At 45.7% G+C, this 11,449-nt stretch overlaps 1 protein-coding gene across 1 annotated transcript in view; it reads left to right on the top strand.

The window, feature by feature from the left end:
- Positions 1-1,144: 1,144 nt before the first annotated feature.
- Positions 1,145-11,449, top strand: part of ZNF407 (zinc finger protein 407) — a 452,978-nt gene continuing 442,673 nt past the window's right edge. Inside the window, exon 1 of the mRNA XM_049620103.1 lies at positions 1,145-1,278. The gene's annotated coding sequence lies outside the window, so the exon portion shown is untranslated. The remainder of the gene's footprint in view (positions 1,279-11,449) is intronic.

The raw sequence follows: 11,449 nt of genomic DNA, 5'->3' as shown, positions 1-11,449 counted from the left end.
CACATGGATTCCAATGGGAATTTGACCAGATACCACCGATGAAAATTATTCTAAACAAATACGAAAAGTTGTCATCACCTGAATAGTTGCATTTTTCAAAAAATAATTGCGTGGACTTGACCTTGAGAGATGATTTGTTTTAGAAAGCCTTAGCACTATTACCGTAAGGCAATAATTTTAAAATCCCGTTTGCTTAAAATTATCTTTATAAACACAAACCGATTATTTCAGATTTTCCTAGCCAACCTGACCCCAGACGGGGTGTCTGTCACTGAACTTTTCAAGCTGTGGTTTTCCTTGCTAGACTTTGGGTTTCCAAAGAAAAGGTTGTGAAGTGTAGGTCCGGGTAGGCTCCTGCCTCGGGCCCTGCCGTTAACATTTACGAAATCAGCCCGTACGGGGACGTTTTAGACACCGAGTACTTCGCAGCTTTTACAGCCAAACCGGCGAACCACCACCTGCGGCTTCCCTGCCTCTCTGCTAGGGTCAGGATTCGGCTCGAGGCTTCCCAGGGCCTTGACTCCGAGGGTCCCTTGCTGGAATCACCCGAGTGGGTCTCCTCGCACTCTGGAGCTGCGCAGGCGTCTGCCATAGCACAAAACCCTCGCCCTTTCGGATGAGGGCTCAGAGGCGCCGGGCGCCCGCCGCCCGGTCCAGGCAGGGGATAGCCAGCCGCTGGTCGCCGGCCGGCGCAGGCCTCTGCGGTCCCCGCAAGGCCCAGGCCGCGTCCTTCTCCCGCGCCGCCCTCAGGGCACTTCATGGCCTTCGGGCGCCGGGGCGGAGTGGGGAGTAAGGGGGTAGGGAGGAGCCAGGACCGCCAGGGAGGCGCCCGCTCCGGGACCCTTTGGAAATCCCAAGGGGTGGGGGCCCTCCTGCTCGGACAGCGCCAGCTTTCCAGCCTGACACGCATCTCCCCTGGTTTAGATTGACTCCGTGGGCCTTCCGTCTTCCTCTCTGGGGGAAGGGCGGGACTTCCGGCCTCATTTCTCAGTGGCTTCCGGTAAGAGCTGATGGACGGAAAACAAGGCGGCACAGGGGGTCTGCGGGCCACTCGGGGCAGAAACAGGGAACCCGATGTGGGTTTCACTAAACCAGTTCCGAGATTCTGTTTTTTGGACGTGGTGTCCGGCGCTCGGCCCACGACGGAGTCGACCCGGGAACCGCCGGAAGTCGCTCAAAGGAGAGACAGGAAGTCCCTCCTCTTCCTCCCAGAGGGAAGACGGTGAGCCGGAGGAGTCAGTCAGAGGGGCGAGCAGGAGCGATCCCGTCGGCAAACAGGTAAGTTATTCTCTGGCCGGGGCGGGGGGTTTGGAGGCGGGGACCGTCCAGCGTCAGCGCGGGGCCTGGGGGCGGTGGCTTGAGGGCCCGGGCCCGGGCGGCCGGGCGCCGGGAGCCCCGCCAGAGCCCTTCGCTCTTCCTCCTCCCCCCTCCCCCCGCCTCCGCCCCTCCCCGCTCGCCGGTCCCTCCCGACGCCGCCCAGCCTCGCCCGGCACACGCCCGCTGCCCGCGGCCCGGCCGCAGCCCGGCCTCCGCTCCCGCCCTCCCCCGCTCGCTGCGCGGCAGCCTGCGGCCGGGCTCGCGCGGCCAGCGGGGCCCCGGCTTCCCCGCGGGGCTGGCTGTCAGCAGCCTTGCACGCAGCGAGCGGGGCGTTCCTTACCGCCCGGCTCTCTCCGGGTGAAACAGCTGCCCCGGCGCGGAGCTGCGGAGGTGTGGGTCTCTAGTCCCGGCCGTGGTTTCCTCCGCCGCCCGCCCACCGCCGGTCACCCCCCAGAGGCACTGATGCGCCGCTGCCACCCGCGCCTCCTTCCGTTAAGGACAGTGGTGCGGTCGGCGGCCCCTGACGCTGGCGACCGAGTGCTGAGCGACTGCAGGTGGAGGGTCCAGGCCCCCCAGGTTCATCCGCTCTCGGCACCGGGGCGGGGGGACCCGGGGCTGCGGCGCACCAATGTCTGCAGCAGTGGCTTTTGCCCCGGTAGATTCCCACCTCTTCTTAGGCAGAGAGCACGTCCTGAGTGCGCTTGCCCGCTTTCTGGAGATTAGTCTGGTGGAGGTGGGTCCTGGAGCTGCTGACCCCTGTCGGTTGTGTTGAGTTTGAGTAGCCCTTTTACTTCTTGGGGGAGTTCAGGAACGCGAAGGGCATCTTGGCAAGGTTGGCATCCATTGACACACGTGTAGGATTTCTTTATTTTATAGATAATCATAACCCTAATGGTGACTGAGTTACAACCTTACGGCCAGTGCTGGTGGAATTAGTTACAGCATGCACCTGTTTTGCGGTGAAGGGTGAGTCCAGTTGGAACACCCGTAAAGGGAAGAGCACTAATACGTATTGATGAGAACATCATTAGGAGAGCTCATTTGATGTATACTCTGTAAACTTCGCTCAGCACCGCAGTCTTCTAGAGTAGCGATTGTTACTCCCTTTGTTAACTACCAGTTAAAAGCCAGATTAAATAATGTGACCAAAGTTAACGTCAGAATTCAAACCTCGGGTGTTTGGTAGTCATTCTTTCTCAAGTTTGTCACACTCGAGATTAGGAACTCCCGTTGGCTCTCCAGTAGTTGATGTCTTCTCGCACATTTGGTAAGGCAAGTGTGATTATTGCTGAAAACAGTTGCTACTGGTGTCTTTTTTAAAAACCTTATTTTGGCATAATTTCAGATGTACAGAAAAGCCGTAAGACCGGACAGAGAGTGCCACTGGTATTCAGTAAAGTGGCTCCCCCTCAGCCAATACGGGTTCCTGCTTTTTTCCAGACACTGCTCTAGGTGCTGGAGTTATAATACACTGCCTGGGAGGGTTTCAGGATCTGGTTGGGGAGACAACAGAAACAAATACAGTGCCTTTTGCCAAGTGCTAACATGGAGATACGGGAGCATAGAGCAAATGGTCTGATTCTACCTGCCTGCCAGGGAGGGGTCAGAGCTTGCAGCTTACAGTGAGTTAGGTCTCGAGGATTAGTGGGTATTCACTGGCTCCATGGGACATTTGTCCCAACATTGTCTCTAATAGGTTTGTGTTGTTAGGGGAGAATTCTCTCACCTTCATAAAACAGAGTCTCTTCCTCCTCTTTCCCATATTTCAAAGAAGAGGTTGGTATCATGGGGGTCACAGGTATCACAGTTGTGAGAAGAATCCCACTTCATAAATCCATGAGTAGGATAAGAAATTAAACTGTGTTTCTTATGCAGCAGTGAAAATGTCTAGACCTATAAATTTTAAAATTCTTTGTTTTCAAACTTATTAAATACTTTTTGTCTGATCACAAGTGTTCTTTTTAAAAAAATTTATTTTTATTTTTATTTTTGAGAGGGAGCACAAGTGGGAGTGGGGCAGAGAGAGAGACACACATACACACACAGAGTCTGCTGGCTCTAGGCTCCAAGCTGTCAGCAGAGAGCCCCCTGTGGGGCTCAAAGCAGCAAACTACGAGATCATGACCTGAGCCAAAGTTGGACGCTTAACCGACAGCCACCCAGGTGCCCCAGATCCCACATGTTCTTTATGCACAGACAGGGACACAGTTGCTCTGAACTATAACCTGGTGCGTGAGATCCCACGCCAGACATTTGCGTGAGTGTCATAGCTTGGCTGCTGTAACAAAATATGATAGCCTGGGGGACTGAAGCCACAGACTTTTATGCCTCGCAGCTCTACCCAGGATCGTGGTGCTGGTTCCTGATGAGGACTCTTCTTGGCTTACAGAAGGCAAATTTCTTGGTGTGTTCTCACATGGCAGAGAGCGAGAGAACTCTAGTCTCTCTCCTTTCCTTTTTTTTTTTTAAACAGATTTTCTTTTTTAAAGTTTATTTATTTTGAGAGAGCGCTCATGCCCAAGCAGGGGAGGGGCAGAGAGAGTGGGAGAGAGAGGATCCCGTGCCAACTCTGTGATGTCAATACGGAGCCTGACACGGGGCTCAAACCCATGAACCGTGAGATCATGACCTGAGCCTAGATCAGGAGTCGGATGCTCAACCAACTGAGCCACCCAGGTGCCCTGCTCTTGATTCCTTTTGGAGACCCTCGTGAACTCATTTAAATTAAATTACCTCTCAGAGGCCACACTGTCACATTGGGGATTAGGGATTCAACATATGAATTATGCAGGACGTAATTCAGTCTACAGTAGATGGGTTTCCTAGAGACATTGTCATTATGTGGGATTCCTCCTACACACACCTGACATAGAACTAAATACGAAACCTTAGAATCAGCATTTCCGTAGCTTTGGTTAATGCAAGTGTAATTTTATCTAAATAAATTATTTTAGATAGATACGGTTCAGAGACCAGTTGAGGAAAAGAAGACATTTTCATTGTTTCTTTCTAATGAAAAAGAGATAGGTGGTGAAATGCTGTGGTGGTCTTTTCGTTTTAGGCTTTAGAGGAATGAATATTTTCCTAGATTGATCAAATCTGGGTGTAAGGACTGTGGCAGTGATCTGTTCCAGTTCCCTCCTTGTTTTGTAAGGAGGCTGAGCCCCCACAGAGGCTGAGTAATCTTTCTCAGAGATTAGTGAGAGAACAGGGATTAGAGTCAGGCTTCCTGATTTACAGGCTAGTCTTTCTTGCTTCCATCATTGGTTCTCAAACTTAGGGTGCATCAGAGTCACTTGGGGAGCTTTGTGAAAAAACATGCTGAGCATCCCCCCTGGAGGCTCTGATTTGGCAGGTCTGGATTGGGGCTGATAATTTGCATTGTGACAAGTTCCTCCTGGGCTCTGGGGTCACACTTTGGGAACCCTGGTCTTCTACGATGTTGCCTTTGATCTCTTATAAGAAGAGACTAAGTAAACTCCATGGGCTTATACCAGTATAATCTTTTCCCTGGTACTCAGAGAGTCAGGTTCCTTAATTTTGTGCTATAAACAGCAATGCACCAAAACCATAGTGATTAAATGGGGGAAAAAAAAGGACTAGAAATATGGCATTTCTCAGAGAGTCATTTTGACATTTTCAGGGATAATTTTTGGACTTAACTCTAGAGGTCAAAACCACTTACTGCTGAAGGGAATATGTGTGAAGTGTGAGGGCCCTCCCTCTTCACAACATTTGCACTAAAAAGGGTGTCAGGATTAATTGCTAGATTGTGTAGGATTGAAAAATTACTTCCAGTTTTGTTACTCAATGCTTTTCTCTGTAGTGTTCTAAAATGTTCATTTCTTATATATCAAAATCTTATCAGGCTCTAGCACAGTTACGTGCCCATGAATGAAAGTTGAATTAAACAAACATTAAGGGAGAAAATAAAGTAGGTCATTTATCTGGAGAGATTTCAGTTCCCTAGGAAAGTTACTGTACTCACTACATTATCCCAGCTATAAGCTTTTATGAAATAATTACATTTCATTCCAATTTAGGCCTTATTTGGAATTACTGGGATTGTTTTAGCACAATTTTGGAGGATGTAGCCTATCTTTATGTTACATTTAATCAGTGATCCCTCTCTCACCTTTGTATCATTCAGTTGCAATGATTCGTTAACACTTTATACTTTGAAATAATTTTGGAATTATAAAAAAATTGCAAAAATAGTTCAAAGAGTTCCTGTAGACTTTCAACCAACATCCCCTCGTTAACATCTTATGCATCCATGGTGCAGTTATCAAAACCAGACACATGATAACATTATTATTTGAGCTTCACCACGGATGTCCTTTTTCTGGTCCAGGATCCAATCCAGTGTCCCACGTTGCATTAAGGTATTCTGTCTCTTTAGTCTCTTCCAGAATGTGACAGTTCCTTTTGGGTTTCTTTATTTTTCATTACCTTTATACATTTGAAGAGTGCTGATCAGTTATTTTGTAGAATGTCCCTCAGTTTGGATTTGTCTGATGTCCTTTCATGATTAAATTGAGGGTTAAGCATTTTGGCAGGAATACCACAGTGGAGAAGTTGTGCCCTGCTCAGTCTTATATTGGGACATGCGTGATATAGATACATCTTGCTACTGATGAGTGTTAATTTTGATTTCTTGGTTGGGGTAGTGTGTGATATCTGTGCTCTAAATTAAAAAATTTTCCCTTTGTAATTAATGAGTTTCATAACTTTACCGATTTTTGGTGCAGCAGATTAAAAGGAATGGACATATAATGTCAGAATCCTTTGAGCCTATCCCCAATTGTGAGATGTTTCTTATCATGAGAGGCTTAGACACAAACATAACAGGATAAGGGAAAAGTGTAGGCTCTTGGAAGAATGGTTATTTGCTCAAGAACTGGTACTTGATCTTGGTCAATCTCAGTTTTGAATTGGCAGGAATGGAAGCTGTTTGTCCCAACTCTTTTGCTGTGGTTCTGCAGTGTCTCACATTTGTTTTCCAGCGTGTGACTTTCTGTAATGACACTGCATTTCTTAAAATTCTCCCTAGAGTCTTTTTGTAGAAGATAGATGCACTTCATTCATCACAAGGCATTTGCTCTAAGTGTGCTCTCCTCACCAGCACTGGCTGGTCCGTGGAGCTGGGCGCATGTGTTCTCTTTGTATGCCATGGTGAGATGCTGGACGGGTTACACCCCCCCCCCCCCCCCCCCCCCAAGGTACTTGACAAATATTTATGAATAAATGAATATTTATATGTGTATTTTGTTAACTGCTCTTGTAAGTTACCAGAGTATTGCGGATAACTTTTCACATTGACACAGCTGTGTAATCTGCAGTGTTCCAGGATGTGGACATACCACAGCAGCCTCTTCGTTAGCTCATCTTGCATCATTTGATATTAGTTTGTTTATAAGTTTTGTATTATAAAGAGCTTCATGGTAAATATCCTTAAATATGTACTTTGTCCAGTTATTTCCTTAAATAAATTCTGTGGAGAGTCATTGATAGCCTAAAGAAGACACCTATTGTAAGGCTATGTATATATAAACGCACATATATATAGGGTGTGTGTGTGTGTAGAGAGAGAGAGAGCGAGCGAGTGAGCGCAAAATTACCCTCTAGAAAGTGTATAGATTTATATCCCATCCAGTACTATTGAGAATGACAATTTTCTTACACTTTTTCAACAACGCTTAATTCTCATGTTTTTAGAAAGAGACTACATTGAGTTCTTTTGAGATTTTTAAAGATTGTTCCTGCAGTGTGGTGGGTTCAGGATCATAGTCTAATTTGCTAATAACTTTCCGTATTTTCAGATTTTTGTCTGCGTCAGCGAGGAAGCAGAATAAACCCAGTGGAGGAGTGTTAACACCTAATCAGTATTTCACTTGAGACACTTCTTGTATCCTCCTGGAGGTTATAGTTGGCTGTGTCTGTTGGCCTTTACCAAACAGGAAACTTCCTAAGAGTGGGATACATTTCTAAATCACATTATTCACAAAAATCAGCCACAGGTCAATTAAAGCCTTAAATACAGAAGGCAAAACTGTGAAACTTGGAGAAGAGAAGGTAGGACAACAGTTGCATGACTCTGATATAGGGAAGACATTCTAAAAATCACAGAAGGTGCAAAGCGTAGAGGATGGGGAATGTTTGACAATATTAATATTGACAACTTGTGTTTATTAAAATAAGCCATCAAGAAAGTGAACAGACAAGTCACAAGTGAGAATAGTTATGTTCAGTACAGATTACTGATAAAAAGATTAGTATCAGCAAATCAGTAATAACAGTAGAAAAATGAGCAAAGGCCCCCGTTGGCATCCCCAAAAGAGGAAACCCAATGCAGAGGTTTTCAACTTGATTAGTAATTAGGGAGGGGCAAATTAAGACCAAAATGGTATATAGTTTCATCCACATTAGGTTGGCAACCACGTGCAAATCTGGCAATGTCTGTTGTTTGGGAGGTAAGGAACAACTGGAGTGCTTACCCACAACCGGTGGGAGTGTGAATTGGTACAATAACTTTGGGATTTTCTAGTAAAGTTAGAGATGCATGTGCCCTTTGGCCCAGGAATTCCATTCCTAGGTCTTTATCCCAGTGCAGTGCTTCTAAGTTGTGTTCCCGGTATTCCACGGGAACTTGGTAGGCAGATTTGGGCCTCGCCCTAGACCTACTGAATCCGACTTTGGGGATGGGCCAGCTTAACAAGCTCTTCGGGTGACGGAGCGCATGCTCAAGTTGGCAGCCCACTGCCCTGGGGAAAGTCATGTACCTGCGTGCTGGGCAGCACGGAAAAGCTTGCCTGCAGTTGTGCCAGTCAGAGGAAAAAGCCGGACCAGCACCGGCTGGGAGCCGGACTCTCCCTCACGGGAGAGTGGTTAAATCCGGTTACATTTCCACAGTGAAGGACTATGCAGTGCTGGGAGTGAATGGGTCTTAGATACGTGCATCACCAGGGCTTAGTGTCAGGAATGTCACTGGGGGGAAGAGAAGACACTTCCAGCAGAATGCATACCGTGTTTTTTTCCTTTTTTTTTCTTGTAAGTTTAGAAATGTGCAAAGCAAAATTGCAGACTGTTAGAGGTACAGATTTAGTAAAGTAATACAGAAAACATGTACATTACAAATGCTAAATCCACATTAGCGGACAGCTCTGTAAGAAGAGGGAAGGTGATGGGGCACCAAGAGGGGCTTAAAAGATACATAATTTCATTTTCTTAGGCTGTGATCTGTACCAACGGCTTTGTTTCATTGTGCTTAATACCTTGCATATATTAAAATTATTTTTTGTATCTAGCAAATACTAAATTTTTTTAACGTTTAGTTTTGAGAGAGAGAAACAGAGAACAAACGAGTGGGGGAGGGGCAGAGGGAGAGGGAGACACAGAATCCGAAGCAGATTCTAGGCTCTGAGCTGTCAGCACAGAGCATGACGTGGGGCTTGGACTCATGGACCGTGAGATCATGACCTAAACCGAAGTCAGATGCTTAACTGACTGAGCCACCCAGGCACCCCTGTAGCTGCTAAATATTTAAAACACAAGCATCTGTGGTTTTTTTCCCCTCTTTTTGCAAAGTCTGTCTACACAGGGACTTTGTATGAAAAAGATATGATGGAGTGACTGTGGTAAAGATGTGCTTTTGCAGGGTTAGGATAGAAAAGTACTTTCATGAGTAGAGATTTGAAAAAGGAAATTAGTCTCAATGATAACGATTGGTAATGCTTGCTGAGCGCTTACTCGGTGCTAAGCACATTGTGTGCTGAGCATATACTCTGTTAACTGAGGACTGAGCATCACAGCGAATCTGTGGGGGTCAGGATCACTCCTGGAGAGGAGGGGAGGTGGCTCTGGGCACCCAGCTGTCTGACTCTGAAACACCCTGTCCGAGAAGGGCAGAGCTGAAGACAACCCGACAAAAGAGAGTCAGGACTGAGAGTGTTGGGGTCACGAGAGAAAAAGGAAAAGTCTGAGTGGGGGTGTAGAAGACCCTTAAAGGGGCTGTTTACCCCGTTTGCAAAGTTAACTTTATCTTAGCTTTGTTTTTAAACCAGTGTACGTGACTTTCTCATTAGCAGGTGGCAAGATGTACTCTGTGTTAGTTCCAGGGATTGCGCCTTCCAGTTCATGAGAAACTGGTATTATGCCATAGGGTTTGGAAAATCATACTTTTTTGCTTGGGTAACTGGTTGCTAAAAAGGGAGCTTTGGGGAAATCTACCTTTGCCTTTTTTTTTTTTTTTTTTTTTTTAACCTTTGATAATTTTTTTGACTGTCATATTTATCCTATATTATGAGGACTTTTTCTTAAACATCGCTTATACTGAAAACCTTATTTAAAGCCATCATATAGTATGACAGTCACTCCTTGAAATGAACAAGTACAGGGAAAACAAAAATGTGGTTCTAGAAGCCCTAAGTCAAATGACATGTCCTGTGGAACCAAATAGCACTACTAATTTTGTTTGATATTCAGAGTGCTAAAATTGTCTAAACCAGGAGAACTGTCAAACATTTGTAATTATGTAATGTCATACTTTCTAGCAACGTCAGCCCCTCACTCAGAAGTTGACAGCCCATGAGAGTCCTTCCATAGCTGGAATGTCTGCATTTCAGACACATGTACTGCTTGTCAGAGATGCCTTATGGGCAAATGTGGAACACGGGCTTCTTAAAACAGATTTTAGATACTTCAGCTTTTCTAGTCCTGCTGCATTTTGCTAAAGCTACATAATCTCAGTCTTAATTCTTGGTGCTTTTCACGGTGTTTCATGTTCATACGAATCTTTTATTTTCTCTCACATGCTGTGCTGTTTTCTTCCCTGAAAAAAAAAAAAAACAAAAACAAAAAACCGCAACAAAGTCCCAGATAGTACTAAATAAATGCAAGTAGGGTAATAAGAAGTGTAGTTGGGAAGAAACATTGTTTAACACAGTTAGAGTTATATCAGTGCAATCATCTAATTTAACTAAAGTCCAGCATTCTTGTCAGCTGCTAAATACATGGAAACTTTGTGTTTTAAACCTAGAAGAAGCAATAAGCTACTTCTTCTGAAGTGTATAATTCACATATGAATTCTGCTGATTGTAAATTATGGATCAGAATTTGATATATAATTATTGGATCAGTTATTATAAAACGAGGACTCATAGTTATAAGAGTGCATATAATTATAAAGCCATTAGAATTTAAACTAAGGTGGTAATGTACTTTTAAAAATAGCTTAGAAAATTTAGATCATTAAGGAGAGCTAGTAGAAATTATTGTCTTTCAAAAAATGAGATCAAATGGTTTTCATGAAGAATCGTCTGGGTCCATTATGTGATTTTCCACATAGGCGGTGTTTAATACCCTAGGCTTTCAGGGTATAGGTATAGGTTGAGGCGGTGTTTGTTAAAAGTGACATTCAGAGTAATTTTTTTTTTTTTTTTTGAGAGAGGGAGAGACGGAATCCCAGGCAGGCTCCACGTTCAGTGCAGAGCCTGACGCAGGGCTTGGTCCCACAGCCCTGGGATCGTGACCCGAGCCAGAACGAAGAGTGCAGTGCTCAACTGACGGAGCCACCCAGGCGCCCCTCACTGCAGTTCTTCATGGCAGATGATGACGTAGGCAAATGATTTGGGGGTCTCTGTGTGATGGCCCGTTTAGTGCAGCACGTTTGCTCTCCTTGCTGGCTCAGCTTTCTCTCTCCCCTCTCTTTCCTCCCCTGCACCTCAGCTCCAGGTCTTGGAGACACATGCGAAGTGTGTATTCGCTTTTTTGAAGGTAGGAGGGACTTCAGTCCAGTAGGTCTCAAACCTGGCTCATCAGAATCACTCAGGGAGCTCTTTAAAACCGCAGACTTTTGTCCTCACTCCAGACTTCTTAATCAGTGTCTCTCTGTCGGTAAGACCAAGAGTTCAAGCTTTGATGATTAGGTGGATTTGTAGGTGATTGATCTTGTCTGTAATTCCCTTGGTTTTCATGTGTGGAAGTAATAGCCGCGGGCATGCTCTTCAGGGATAGCTGTATGTCTCAGGGTTTTGTAAGTCTTGTAGACTGAAAGCCCTCCTTAATGGTCAGATGCTCAGCAGTATGATAATTTTTGGATTGGCGTGTGGGAGAGGGAGGGACTGGCTGCCCG

This window comes from Panthera uncia, assembly GCF_023721935.1.
Source record: "Panthera uncia isolate 11264 chromosome D3 unlocalized genomic scaffold, Puncia_PCG_1.0 HiC_scaffold_8, whole genome shotgun sequence".
Classification (NCBI taxonomy): domain Eukaryota; kingdom Metazoa; phylum Chordata; class Mammalia; order Carnivora; family Felidae; genus Panthera; species Panthera uncia.
This window is presented reverse-complemented; position numbering and strand designations above follow the sequence as displayed.